Genomic DNA, 14,828 nt, shown 5'->3' with positions numbered 1-14,828 from the left:
CCCTCAAAAAAGAAAGAAAGAAACTGTCAAAAATATTTTTTAAAAAGGAGCTCAAATTTGGTCCATTCACTCTGGTGGCATGAAAAAGACACAACCAGGCTGAAAATGCTTCCTGAAATACAGTTTTTGTATTATAATTGTCAATGAACATAGAAGGAGTACCCTGAGGATACAAACTTAAATCAGACATAGATGCATTTAATAATAATCTCAGTGTACAATCAGGGGTGGGATTCAATTTTTTTAACAACCAGTTCTGTGGGTGTGGCTTAGTTGGTGGGTGTGGCTTGGTTTTAATGTGACTGGCTGGGCATGGCCAACTCAACATCACTCATCGAGGCACACATCTCCTCGCCTGGCCTCTCGTGACTGTGGGGATGCTGCAACAGTCGTAAGTGTGAAAAACGGTCATAAGTCATTTTTTTTAGTGCCATTGTAACTTTGAATGGTCACTCCACATAAGCAAAGTACCAGCAAAGAAGGGGAAAAAAACTCCAGAGACGTTCCAGAGAAGTCTAGTCCTGCCAAGAATGTAAAAAGGGTTAATGGAGAGGCAGTTTATGTAAGCAACACCAGAATGTTTCCTTCCTGCCTTTCTTACAAGATTAGGCCAGTAATTTCTTCTAACAACCGGTTCTCTGAACTGCTTAGAATGTTAACAACCAGTTCTAGCGAATAGATGCGAACCTGTCGAATCCCACCCCTGTGTACAATGGTGAAAACCTTGCCATAAGAATAACAGATACCTGGATTATCTATGCCACTTTTCTCACATTAAAAATTGTGGTTTTTTTTGCTTTCTAGGATCTTTTGACTCTTTTATCTCTCCCCCCTCCACCCCTGAATACACCACACTTCAAATAGTCTCTGTACATCCTATCCATCATAGCTTCAACTACGCATGTCGCCCATGGGAATCCAGCAGGAGGGCATAAGCATGCAATTTATGGCCAGTTTGCAATGATGTTATGGTGTCTATGATCTCATTGGACATCACCCTGTTTTCTTGGTGCCTATGCTCCTATAGCAATAGCATTTAGACCAGGGGTCTCAAACACAATCTGGCCCATGATGTGGTTGGATCCAGCGCATGGGGCCATCCTGGAAAATGTAAGGGGCCATCCTGCATCATTTCAGCCTGGTCTACCCAGTGTGAAGAGGAAACATGTCAGCAGTTTGAGGAGTGGCCACGCCCACCCCATTGGCCATGCTGAGTTAATGGCATCAAGCTGGTCACGCCCACCCAGTTGGCCACACCCACCTAGTCAGCCACATCCACCAGGGCCCCCAAGGTCAACCACAGCCCTGATGTAGCCCTCAATGAAATTGAGTTTGACACCCCTGATTTAGACTTATATATCGCTTCACAGTGCTTTTGTAGCCCTCTAAGCAGTTTACAGAGTCAGCATTTTGCTCCCAACAATCTGGGTCCTTGTGCTCCATTGTCCTTCCAATGGCTTCATTTGCAACATTCTATGGGGTATATACAGTAAAAAGATTGCACAAAGAATACAGCAGCTAGTGTTTTGCCCCATATAAATTATACAGGTGGTCCTCAACTTAAGCCATTTGTTTAGTGACTGTTTAATGTTACAACAGCACTGAAAAAAGTGACAGGACCATTTTCCATACTTACCATCATTGCACATCCCCATGATCACATGGTAAAAAATGTGGACGCTTGGCAACTGGCATGTATTTATGATGGTTGCAGTGCCCTGGGGTCGTGTGATCACCTTATGCAACCCTCTGGCAAGTGAAGTCAATGGGGGAGCCAGATTCACTTAACAATATATTACTGTTCTGACCTTAGGCTTCCTTAGAAAACGTAAAACACAATCTTAGTTCCGGCAAACCTCCTTTATTTTCACAGCTGTGAATTGCGTTCATTCACAGCCTGCAAGGCTTCACAAACAGTCTTTCAGAGGAATGTTTATAAACACCCACCTTAGCGCACTTGGAATGCTGCCAGAGAACTAATTGCCAAATGCAGGGCAAGGCCAAACTTGACACAGAGTCAAACAGAACTTTTCAAAGCTTGAACCAATCAGATGAACTAATTGCTTCCTGCAAAAGCTCACGTCCCGTTTGCTCCTCTTTTATGTCCTATGGGAGGGGCCAATCATCTCCGAGGTGTGGCCTTACTCCTGTGTTGACCCTGCTTTCTCAATTGTTCTTGTCTTCTGGTAGCCTTTTGCATGCGCGGGCTGGGAACTGGTTCCAGAAACTCCCCCACCTCACTGCTGTCTGAGTCTGAAGGCAGCTGATGACTGCCAGCCTGCCCTGGCCCCATCCCTGCCTTCAATGCAGAGCCCTCGTCTGAGCCCTCCTCAGCCTCCAAGACTGGCCCTTGGTTCCTCCCCAACCTCATTGCTACTGTCCAACTCTGCTGCCAGCTCCATCAGCCGCCAGTGGGCCACGACAGTTACTATCTTAAGTGCAATGATTGACCTAACAATTGTTGCAAGAAAGGTTGTAAAATGGAACATAACTCACTTAATAACTGTGTTGCTTAGCAATAGAAATGTTGGGCTCAATTGTGATTGAAGACTGCTTGTATTCTGAAGTGTTATTTCTTACTGCCTCTATGGCTTTGGGGTAACTCAAGACTAAGCTATTTTTTGCTGTATTTTGACCAAATGTTTTTTTTTTCAGTTTCCCTTCATATTAGTTTATTTTTCTTAGAATCACTTCATTTTTAATCTATTGTACTGCTTATTCAAAAATATATCGATTTTTATTAATTCCCATATTTCCGTTTGATCTTCCTTTACCATTTTACAAATCATAAAAAATGTTCTGTTTAATTAGCAAAACTTAATCGAAGCACATCTTGCCTATTAAATTTTCCTTCCACAAAATCAGTCATTAACAAATACTTGCAAAATATTGAACATGAGTGAAAAAAAATGTAAGACAGGCAAAGATAAATCAGCCACAAATGTGATGTGTATTTGTATGTTGTCTTCTTGTTTCTGTATTGGAAATATCTCTCAAAGTTAGCTTTTTAAAGCAGGCAAGGCAGAAATTTCAGGATTTTTTTGATAGGAATAAAATCCCCACAGGATCTTGAAAGACTTCCCAAATTTCTCTCTTCCCCAACTTATACTAAACAAAATCAAGGTGATGTTATTTTGACTGACTTTCTTTCTCATGATTTCCACTTTATTAAGTGTAATCTTTTCTCAAAATTCCCTCTTAATGACCCATGCTCTTTCCCCATGCTTAGAGCTACATTCCTTCATACCCAACAAGCTTATCTGATATGAATTTTGACCATATTACATATAATGAGATCTTGTTGTAAAGCTATTATGTAAGAGGAATTATATGCATTAAACAAACCAAAAGTCTAATGAAAACATAATATTCAGAGTAAAAACAGCTTCCCCACTTTCATTGCTACATCATTCTTTCTTGATTAATCTTGGTCTTGACAGTAATGATCTCACAAAAGATGGAAAACATATAGCTCATTCTATGATTTAATCTTGATCCCAACAGATCTGGATTCCATTTAATTGTCTACAATTAATTAGAAACAGAGGCAACATTATTAAAAAGAGACCATTTTCACATATAACCAAGAAGCTGTTTACTACATTCAATAGGAGCTTACGTTAAACCAAATCATTACAATCTGAAAGATTACATTTGGATAAAAATTAAAGCCAAGCCGATTCATTAACCCAAATGGTGGCCAACAGATTACTAACACTATATTGCTACTGTAGCAATCAAAGGATCAAGGGATACTCAACTGGAGGGTCCTAATTGAAACAGTCTACGCTGAATTTTAAAAATGGAGAAATTGAAAGGATTAGGAAGGTATTCACCAACTTCTGTCAACATGGAAAATACATTCATTCTTAAAGCTTTGCTGTACATAAATACCAGAATTAAAAAAAGAGGAAACCATGTTAATGATTATATTTTACTCAGTATACAATTTTAATGATATTCTATGGCATATGTACATAAATTTATCACAGCCATCTGTTTAAGACTACAGTAATTCTGGAATTAACAGCCAGCTATATCTTACTGCATTGCCAATAATATATCCAACCTTTAGAGACACATTTTGGGGGGCGGGGGGGATTGTTATGCCATTAGTACACATTTTTTTTCCAGATGGGTTCAACTAGATGTCATAATTTCACATCTCCCAATGGTTCCACATATGATCTTATGGGAAAAAAACCACAATTCAACAGATTGGAATATCCATTGGTGGCACCAGGTTTCCACGCATTCCCTAAACAAGTTATAACAATAACCATGGTGGCCCAGTGGTTAGAATGCAGTATTGCAGGCTAATTCAGCTCACTCATTCAGTTCACTCAGGAGTTCAATCCTCACAGGTTCAAGATTCTCAGCCTTTCATCCTTCTGAGGTCAGTAAAATGAGGACCAGATTGTTGAGGGCTCTGTAAACTTCTTAGAGAGGACTGTAAAGCAATGTGAAGCGATATATAAGTCTATTGCTATTTGCAGTTTAGAAAGGATTCATTGTGGAATTTGCTGAAAATCAGGACATAACTTCCTACTACAGGTAGTCCTCAACTTATAACCATTTGCTTAATAATCATTCAAAGTAAGTCAAGGATTATTTCTATGTAATGTAATCTCCAAGTTGAATCCCTCTGGAAAATCCCAAGTTGACCAATATTTGAGATTAAACTTGACCTAGTTTGTGTAATTGTCATCATTGAATATCTTGGTAGATGGTGCCATATTGTGTGCTGGTTAATATATTTGTTTAGAAGAAAACCCCGCTTGGTGCAATGAAATTTACTTTTTGGGACCCACATTTACTATTGTATCCCCAGTGTTGCTATACATGCACATATTTATTGCTGTCAAGATACATTTGATTTTCACTTTGAATTTTGACTGGAGAGGAGAGGAGGCTGGAAGCTAATGAATGGAAAAATACAGCCTTGTGAATTAGTCCAGTCAAGAAGCACACCAATACTTAGTGTATTTTCAGCTCCAAGTTTATTGTAATGTTACATTAGTAGAAATCTGAAACCACATTTCTTTCCCATTGTCTTTATACAATCCAAGAAACTAGGGAGAGTCCCTTCTAAGATGTTTTCTGTACTCACATTCTTGCTGTGGATTAAGTTGCCACTTGTTCAACCATTGCCCTGGTTGTGGATCTTCCCTCTGTCTCCCAAGCCCATTACCATGTGCCATTACAATAGCATACATATGCCTATCCACATAAAATACGTTTTAAAAAGAATCTCTTAAAAACAAAGCAAAACAGTAAAACAGGATTGGTATATCTCAACGGATATCAAAGACTATTCCTATTGTACAGAGACAATGTAATTTTGCTTGTGAAATCTAACTTCATTCCTAAAAAAAGACTGTTGGGTTTTCTATCAATTGGAAGTTTCCAAATTCCCTATTGTTTGTATTTATTTAAAGTGAAGCCTCTGATATTTGCTTGTTTCTATCTTTTCTATCCTAAATAAAGAACAAACTTAGGATAGGCAATGATTCATATTTCTTCTCTTGCTTTTTTATCATCAATCCACACTTTTGGAGAATCTACCTAAGGAATCCTGGTGGAAAAACCAGCTGGAGTGATGTAATATGTGCCAGCACAAGAACCATATTTTAAATGGATTAAATGATACAAATAGAGATGAATATTATCTATCCATGCTACACTGATTTAACTGAATTTGCAGTTAGGAAATAGGTACATCTATTCCAAGTGCCCATTACAAATACAGAGGGGAATGCAAATTTGGAAATGGAAACTCAAGTACTTTCCATTGGAAGCAATGGAAATGTGATATATTTCCTTCTTGCTAAATATTCCAGCACTGATGTATGTTTAATCAGTCCTGTGGCTCACAGAATCAACCTTCCTGGTTCCCCACTATTTCTGCCCAATATTTGAACTCTGCAAAGAATTTCTCATATTATAATAAATTAAAGGTAAAAGTTCCCCTTGCACATACATACTAGTCGTTTCTGGCTCTAGAGGGCGGTGCCCATCTCCATTACGAAGCCAAAGAGCCAGCGCTGTCTGAAGATGTCTCCGTGGTCATGTAGCTGACATGACTAAATGCCGAAGGCACATGGAATGCTGTTACCTTCCCTCCAAAGTGGTCCCTATTTTTCTACTTGCATTTTTACATGCTTTTCAACTGCTAGATTGTCAGAAGCTGGGACAAGTAACGGGAGCTCATGCCGTTATGCAGCGCTAGGGATTCGAACTGCTGAACTGCTGACCTTTCTGATCGACAGGCTCAGCATCTTAGCCACTGGGCCACCACATCCCTTCATATTATAATAATGTTGGTAAAATTCAAGCTTGGTGCATAAATATTATTTAAATAATAAACATCCAAGGTTGTTCACCTCCTTCATACCATCTCTTTTAGACCCCATGGAATAATTATCTGAAAGGAATGTGGCCATTCAATGAAGGTCAGAGAGACAGAGTTTCCTGTGGTCCCATCCCTGAGCGAATTCCACCTGCTGATTGGTGGCCCCTTCAAAAAAAACAAATGGCCATGGCACATTAAGTATCAACTTCCTGCTGACCTTCCACAGGGTTTAAAGTAGGGCTCTTTGACCGAACATTTAGGTGATGTTAAATTCTGATCTGTCCCTGATGAATGGGGCTGTTTTTGCATTTTTGAATCGATAAGGTTGGTAATACTAAGGTGTTTTTCATCCTTTTTCCGACGATTGTATGCCACTGCAGGAACAGAATGACACAGAAGTCCTAGCCAACAAGCGAATTCTGGTGAGTAAGGAATTGCATGTGTTACGGGGCAGGCATTTGATGAAGACTGACGCATGTGTTATCTGAATAGACCTGATTCATTTTTAAATTCCATTCAAAGGAATATTTTAAAAATCCATTCAAAGGAATATTTTCTCAACCAGCTGAAAAATCCTGAATGTTGGCTCTGAATCTGCTATGAAATCAAGACAAGAAGGAAAGGTTTTTTTTTTCTTGTGTGATGCTACAATTTGCCTTGAGAGAGAGAAAAAGAGATTTTTTTTCCCCCTTAGGGGCTATTTGTTACTTACTTGCAGGGGTGGGATTCTGCCGGTTCAGACTGGTTCGGGCGAACCCCTAGTTCCGAAGATCAGCTGGGAGCAAACCGGTTTGTTCCAACAATCATGTGGGCCCGTCTGCCCCCTCCTGTGCTGTACTGATCCTTTATCGTCCCAGCTGATCAGTGCAGAAAAGTGGATTGCCACTCCTCAGCTGTGTACCTCTCCCAAAGTAACATAGCAGGTAACAATTTCTGCAGTGCTGATCACGGCATGCGCACCATCACCGAACCAGTTGTTATATGGGCAGCATCCCACCCCTGCTTAGTTGTAGCGAGCGGGCGGGAGAATAACCAGATTTTTAAGCAGCCTGATAGAAGCTAATTTCCATGTAAACGTAAGGCTTATCCCTATTTTATTTTAATACAAATAATCAAATTTCTATAGGTAGCTGTTTCTATATTTGCTGGCCCTTCATTTCTATAATCATTGTGTAATTATAAAGGAGAAATCAACACAGAAAAAACTTTCTGGTTGAATTTTATCAATAGTAATACTAATGATAATAGTATGATATCTATGTGATGTCATAGAAAAACCAGAAAGACTAATAATTACTAATGCAAGACCAATTATTTTAATTCTGATGAAATTAAGTCATTTTAACCAAAGTCTTACTAATTGGCATAGCAGTAAACATGTTTCCCTTTGGAAGAAGAGCTATCTCAAACTTCTCACCTCTCCATGAAGCTAATTTACAATCTGATGATCTTTCAAAGGTGTGTAAATCACAAATGTCCATTTTGGAAAGGAAGAAATTATTTGATTAGAACAATATTATATGGAATTCATTTTGGGGTTGTTTTTTTTGACTAGTTGCACAGATGTCCACTTTTCCAGAGCCAGCTGTATAGAGAGCTGCTTCTACCTTAGACTAGACTGGAACCTGCTGACAAAATAACACAACTGAAACCAGACATGCTGTGTTTTACACAAGAGGTCATATGCAGAAGTACCAACTGTCTCTAGATAAGCTGCTTTATACAAACATACATTTGGTGTGTGGGTTACTCAAAGAACACTGGTGGTGCAAAGAATTGTAGAAATTGTAGAAATTGTTTATTAAATTACTTCAAGGGTTATATTTGAAAAAATGTGCAGGATGTTTTTACCCACAAAACAGCGTCAAAACCAGAGTTTCCTCACAATATTCTACGCAAAAGTCCCTGCTTCTTTAAGACTGAAATTGTTTCTTTCATAACTCAAATTTAGATTAGTTGCTATTTAAGATGGATGCTTCTAGCTAAAAGTAGAAAAACAAAGAAAAGGAAATAATGTAGATGTTGGTATATATTTAATGAGCATGAATCAAACCACAACATCTAGTCAACATTTAATCTATTAACTATCAGCATCCACTTAGTATATTTCAATTTCATCAGATTTTTTAAACAAAAAACGGGGAGTGCTATTTCCATACAGAATCCATGAGTTAGCCAATTAGCTGACTTTCCTTTAACAAGGTTTTTTTTTTCAATTCTGGAAAAGTTTTAAGTAGTGTAAATATTTATAATTCAACCTTATGGCAACATCACCTTGGTAAAAAGACAATGCATCACCTTCCAATCCTCAAGCACCCTTCAGACAAATAGCTAATAAATCTAGCCACACTGCCAGGAGTTAGGAGATATCACATCATAGAAAATGTGAGCTCTCCAGCCATGTTGGGTGGAGGGTGTTTGGTTTATTTAAAAAAAGTAATATGGTGGCCACAAAGCTTGTTTTTCATGTGTTGCACAAGCACATAACATAAATTCACTCATACTGTCCTAACTGCTATCTTGATGCTTTTTGACCTTATGCTGCAAATACCCTTGTTTCTGATAATTGCCCAGCTAGCCTGTTCTTGTTTAGCTTCAGAAAACCTAGTTCCTTTTCTTTGTGTTTGTGATGACCCAGGGTGTGGCACAAAGGCAACACAGTCAAATAAGCAATAACAGTCCCTTTATTATCTCCAACTTTGCCCCCAATGTCCAAGTTACCTTCAGCTGGAAAAAAAAAACTCTCCCAGTAACAGTCTTTAACTGTAGAAAATTTAGTCCAAAACAAGGTACACACAAACTGTAACTTAAAATCCAAACAAATAAAACTGAAGTAATTAGCCTGACAGGGCAGGAGAAGGAATTTCAGACTTGAAAGCACGGCAAAACTCACACAGTTGGGAAGACACCAGGAACACAGATAAGCTACCATGATACAAAATATATTCACGTTTTCTCCCAACAGCTTGCTGTGCGCAGCTTCCTTTTTTATACACTGTATTCTCAACTGCAGCTAATGAAGGGAATCAGGGCCCTTTCCTCCCCCAAAAGCCATGCAACCCACGTTGCTCCCATCTCCATTCCTCCCAGTGTGCCCTAGGATGAAGAGGGGGTGGGACTGGGACTTCCTCGGAACTCCCTCTCCCTTGCTCTACCTCTTCCCTGCTCTGCCCAGCTGGACTTTGCCCTTCCCCAGTTTCTTCCACAGCCAACGGAACCATACTCCCACTCCCTGTCAGCTGTTCAGCTTCCTCCTCCAAATCAGATTCCGACAGGGGCATGACAGCCTTCCACACACAAACCTGCTTACACCTTTTCACTTTCTCACTGTGCACTCCAATTGTTTCTCCCACTACCTCACTGTCTTACTTACTATTCTGTCCTGCTACTCCTTAACCAGTTCAAATCAAAACCCACCAGAGTTAGAAGATTGATTAGGCACCATTTTCAGCAGCTACACAATATTTCTCTAGAATAGTAGAACTTTTGTTAAGAATGGGCAGTTATTCAGGAGACTGCAACACTCCTGTCCATTCACCTATCATTGACTTTGGAATTCCAAAGCAGAATCTGTTGACTTCAGGTCAGTTCTAGGTTAAGAAAATGATTTGTAGTTTGAAGTGTCATGTATATAGTTCAGCTTGAAGCCAGCCTAGCTATTGTTTCTCCTTTCCTGTGCAGTTAATTTTAGAAGCTCATAAGTCAACTGAAATCCCATCAAATAGCTTCATTTCATGTTAAAGCCCAAAACCATTACCAGATGTAAACTCAGATCAGCACATGTAGTGAAATTGATAACGCCCTATCAAACAGTGATCAGTCAATGAAGCCTCTGGACAATTGGTCTAAGCTTCTTCCTGTTGTAAATGTGAGGTTTAGGATAAACAGGAAATTTTGTTTGCAGATACAGGTAGTCCTCAGCTTATGCTAAGCAATTCAGTTGACTTTTTTTTTTTGCAGTAAAATTCCTTATCAGGACTTTCTTGATTCTTTAATATCTTTTTAAGTGGATCCCTTTAGATTTCTTTAAGCAAGCCTGAGACTTATTGAAGAAGCAAGACCCCAAGTTTCTATCTATATTTATAGTATAGATTATAAACATTTCACTTTTTTAATAGTTGGTGTTTTTATTCAGACAGCTTAAATAGAATACAAACAAGAACAAAAAGAAGAAAAACATTCTGGATAACACATTGAACATATGTTTGAAAATCTGTTTCTAAATTGCTTTTCAAGTACCTGGAATGTGGTACAACGTGCTCATTCTTGATATATGTGTATGGCAAATTATTAGCTGGACATAGTTTATTGATCAATGGCATTCAAAATGGCAGCAATTTCAGAAAATCCAAATTGAATGGAGAGACTAGATTGTCTGTAAGAATAATTGCAGCTTTGAGAAAAGGATATCAGGCTAGAAGAATTTAACAGGCTAGAAGATCAGATATGATAGCAAAAATTAAGGATATTTATCTCAACTTTTCATATATTTAATAATATTACTTGCTTAAGTCCTCTACATTTTCTCAAAGAAGAAACTCTATTTATTTCTCATCTTTTACACTATCATTGGAGTTTAATAAGAAATTTTAAATTATTTGGAAGAATAAGGCCATCTTGGAATAGAGAACTATTTGGACAAGAGCCCTTAAGCTCAAAATCTAAAATTGAGATTACTTGCTTTCACATTATGATTCATTTATTTGAAGGCTGAGGCATATTTTGTCGTTTTTAAAAAACTTTTTTACTGAAGCTAAGGGCCTGAACAACAGGACTTGGGCCAGGCCTCTCTGCACATCTGAGAGGTCCTGGACAAAACCCAAATGCTGTAAAAATATGGGAAATGATAGTGGCCAAGTGATTGTTTCTGTCTCATACCTGTGCTATAAAACAAAATATAGGTAGTTCTCACTTAGCAACCACAGTTAAAACCAGCAGCAATGTCTTTAAGTGAAGTAGTTGCTAAGTGGGAGATTACATAATTGTGACTGCCTTCCTTTTCCCTCACTCCCCGCCTTTTGGAAAGCTCCAGTGCTGGAATATTTAGCAAGAAGGAAATTAATTATGTATTTACATTCATTGGAGAGGAAGGGATAAGCGAAGAGTAAGCAGGGACATAACAGGGAACATAGAGTGAAAGCAATGCACTAGCACTTGCAGCCACACATGCAATTAGCAAACACCGGGTTTGTTATTATTGTGTACTTGCTTACTCTCTTCTAATCCCTATCACTACAATTTCTTAACTCTGCAAGGGGAAAACAAATTAAAAAACAATATCAGGCATAGGACATCACATACTGATGGTAATGGCGAACACATGATTGAGGGATGCTGCAATGATCATAAATATGTGCCTTGGTTGCAAAACTACTTTTTCAGCACTATTCATAACTTTGAACAAGGAAGTTGGCAAGTGAGGTCTACCTGTACATAATTTTTTTTCACTAAATTTTTTATTTTCAAACTTGTTAAACATTCTTAATGACTTATTGGTAGTGAACTTCAAACTAGCTAGTGTCCTTGTCAAGTACTGGCTTGAGAAAATATTGGAAGAGTTAAGCTAGGTTTGCTTTCTTGTTTATTAATTTATTTGTACATCAATATGATAATGAAAAGATGGATGTGTGCAGATCAGAGTGTGAGTGGGGAGGTCGTGTCTGCCATTAATCAGCAGCCACTTCTAGCATGGAATTCTCCTATTTGGTTTCCAGGCCAATTAGCAAAGCCAGGTCTTCAGGCTCCCTTAGAAGGACAGGAAGGAGGATGTGGGCAGATCTTACCCTAAAGAGTAGGATGTTCCAAAGGGCAGGCTCTACAACACAAGGTTCTTCTTCTGGATCCTGAAAGTCTGAGTTCTTTAACTGACAGGGTCCATAGTAGGCCCTCTATGCCAGCACAAGTAGGGTGGGATGTACACAGCATAAAATAGTCCTAACAAAGTTGGGAGGCATGGCAGGGTCTTAAAAGTGACAAGCAGTGCTTTAAATTATATCCAGAAGCCAACTGGCAACCAGTGTAGCTCCTAAAACAGTAAGGATACTGGGGTATATCAGGATGCACTCATCTCTATCCAAATTGCAGAAACTCTACCTTTCACATGTCCTTTAAGAGTAGACACATGTAGAATTATCTATCTGAGAGGTAACTAGGATGCATGGGATTGTGAGAAGGTCTTTCCAGGAATGTATGCAATCAGTGCAAAAACCCACCTAGCTGCACCTACCACTCACTGAGCAGGACCTATGAATATAAAATGACTTCCAAACACATCTGAATGAGAGAATACAACCCCATTTAGAGTCAGTATTTCACTGCAGTAGTTAAGCCCACAAAACCTAAGATACTCCATCTTGGAGCAATTCAGTCTCAGTCTGTTCCTCCCCATCCAGACCTTCCAGCTTAAAGGCCCTTCTACCATATGTCATCTATCACCTTTTTAGCCTGGAGCTGAGCTGTATAGCTGGATATCATTAGCATATTTACAAAGTTTTTTTCCCCAGAAGTTCATGTTGATGATAAAGAGAAGTGGGGACAGGATACAGCTTCGAGGGGCTTCACAAAGTAGGGGTTTTCCAAGCATATATCTCCTCTCACTCCCAACTGGAAACATCATTTCAGAAAGGAGGATAAGCACTACTAGATAATGACACCTGTTCCAGTTACTCAGTGATGTTCCAGAAATATATTATGGTAGATAGTAATGAAAGCTATGGAGAGGTCAATAAAAATTCCAATGTCAGTTGCAGTCTCCCAATCCTGGTCTTTCCATAGGACATCTGCAACCACAATCAATCAATCTGATGTACTCTGGCCTCAAATCTGACAGCTATAGCTTCTAAAATTTTATTTCTTCTAGGGCTTTTTGAAGATGCAGTTGCTTTCTACTTGTACTAGAAAGGAAAAGTTGGAGACAGAGTTAAGTTATCCAAAATAATCAGATTGAGTGAAGGCTTTTTGAGCAGGGACACTCTACAGTGTTATTTAGAGATAATAAAACACCCCTCCCTTGGCAATACATTGATTGTGGCTCAAATCCAACTGTCAATCATCTCATGGAAGGTCTTAACCAGCCATAAGAGACAGTAATCTAAATAGAAACTGGAAAAGCTGACACAACAGAGGACCCTATCCATTTCCTCAGAACTCTCAAATTCAGAATGATTCCAGATACTTGATAAGATGAAGCCATGGCCATACTGGGCTATAGGGTTTTATTAACCAGCATCTTGACTTGCATCCAGAAACTGAGGGACGCAGTGTAGCTTGCAAAGTATCTGTGTTATATTGATGTGCCAAACTATACTCATAATGATCTACATTGCTGCATTCTAGACCAATTGAAATTGCTGGATAGCAATTGCTGGACACACCCATGTAGAGCATGCTGTAATAATTCAATCAAGAGGTGACTAGGGCATGAGTGACAGACAAGACCTCTTCATTTCATAATGGCTGCCATTGGCACATAACACGAAGTGATGCAAAATCTTTCCTAGCTAGAGTTTCCAGCTGCTCCTTGAACAGGAGCAATGAAACCAAGAGGACTTTCCAGATTGTGCATAAGGTGTGAGTGGGGAAGTGCAACCCCATCCAGAGCCAAGGTATAAAATCTCCACATCTGGAAGTAGGGCTGAAGGAAAATCCATAGTCAGTCTTGGTAGAGTTGAGATGAACCCTGCTTCCCCCACCATCCAGGCCCTCACAGTTTCCATTGATATTTAGGTTAATTTATGGACGAATATGGATTTGTTACAGATAAGCTGGCATTTAACAGCAACATATGAAACTTCTGGGCTCCAAGGATTTATATTCTGGCTCTTAGGATGAAGGCTGGAATTGGAGGTGGTGGGTGGGCATCAATCTAAGATGCTGAACTCCTTCCCTGGATGCAACCCACCCAGAGCTTCTTACCATACCTTCCATTGCTCATCACAACCATAATTTATTTCTTCCATAATAGCCTCTGTCTCAGAAAGCCCAATTCTCACTTACTATTTATCAAGCAACAACAACCCATTATCATGAATCAGGTGATTCCAAACTAAGTCCCTCAGGCAGCCCACTCCCATTTTCAGTACATACTGGAAACCTAGCCCACCTCCTCAACTGTCTCCTTACCAGAGATAGGGAGACATATACATTACAGGAGCAACTCCAAGGAGCTTTGCAGGGATAAATTCTGGCTTCCAAGCTGCTCTAAGTTGTGTTCTTCTTCCAGGCTGTGTCAAAAGACCAAAGGATAAAGAATCACCCTCCTCTAAGCCAACCTCCAGAGTGATCTCAATGGTATAGGAAGTTCTGATCTGGGAATTTCTGAGTAGCTGCCAGTCTTTTCCTGGCAGCTGCTTTCAGGACAGGATTGGCAGAGGTCCTGTCTGCTTCTGCTGCCAGCAAACTCAGGCATCCCAGACAAATAAAATGCCAAAATAGCCAATGCCAGACAAGGCTGCCCGGTCCTCCAGCACCAGGAGTG

General features: G+C 39.4%; 1 protein-coding gene across 5 annotated transcripts in view; it reads right to left on the bottom strand.

Annotated features, from left to right (window-relative positions):
- NFIA (nuclear factor I A) overlaps positions 1-14,828 on the bottom strand; it is a 479,105-nt gene that overhangs the window by 373,469 nt on the left and 90,808 nt on the right. The gene's annotated exons all lie outside the window — the stretch shown is intronic.

This window comes from Notechis scutatus, chromosome 3, assembly GCF_049901735.1.
Source record: "Notechis scutatus isolate UNSWTSFEM ecotype Mainland chromosome 3, rNotScu1.2, whole genome shotgun sequence".
Taxonomy (NCBI): Eukaryota; Metazoa; Chordata; class Lepidosauria; order Squamata; family Elapidae; genus Notechis; species Notechis scutatus.
The sequence above is the reverse complement of the archived record's forward strand: the minus strand, read 5'-3'. Positions and strand labels throughout refer to the sequence as shown.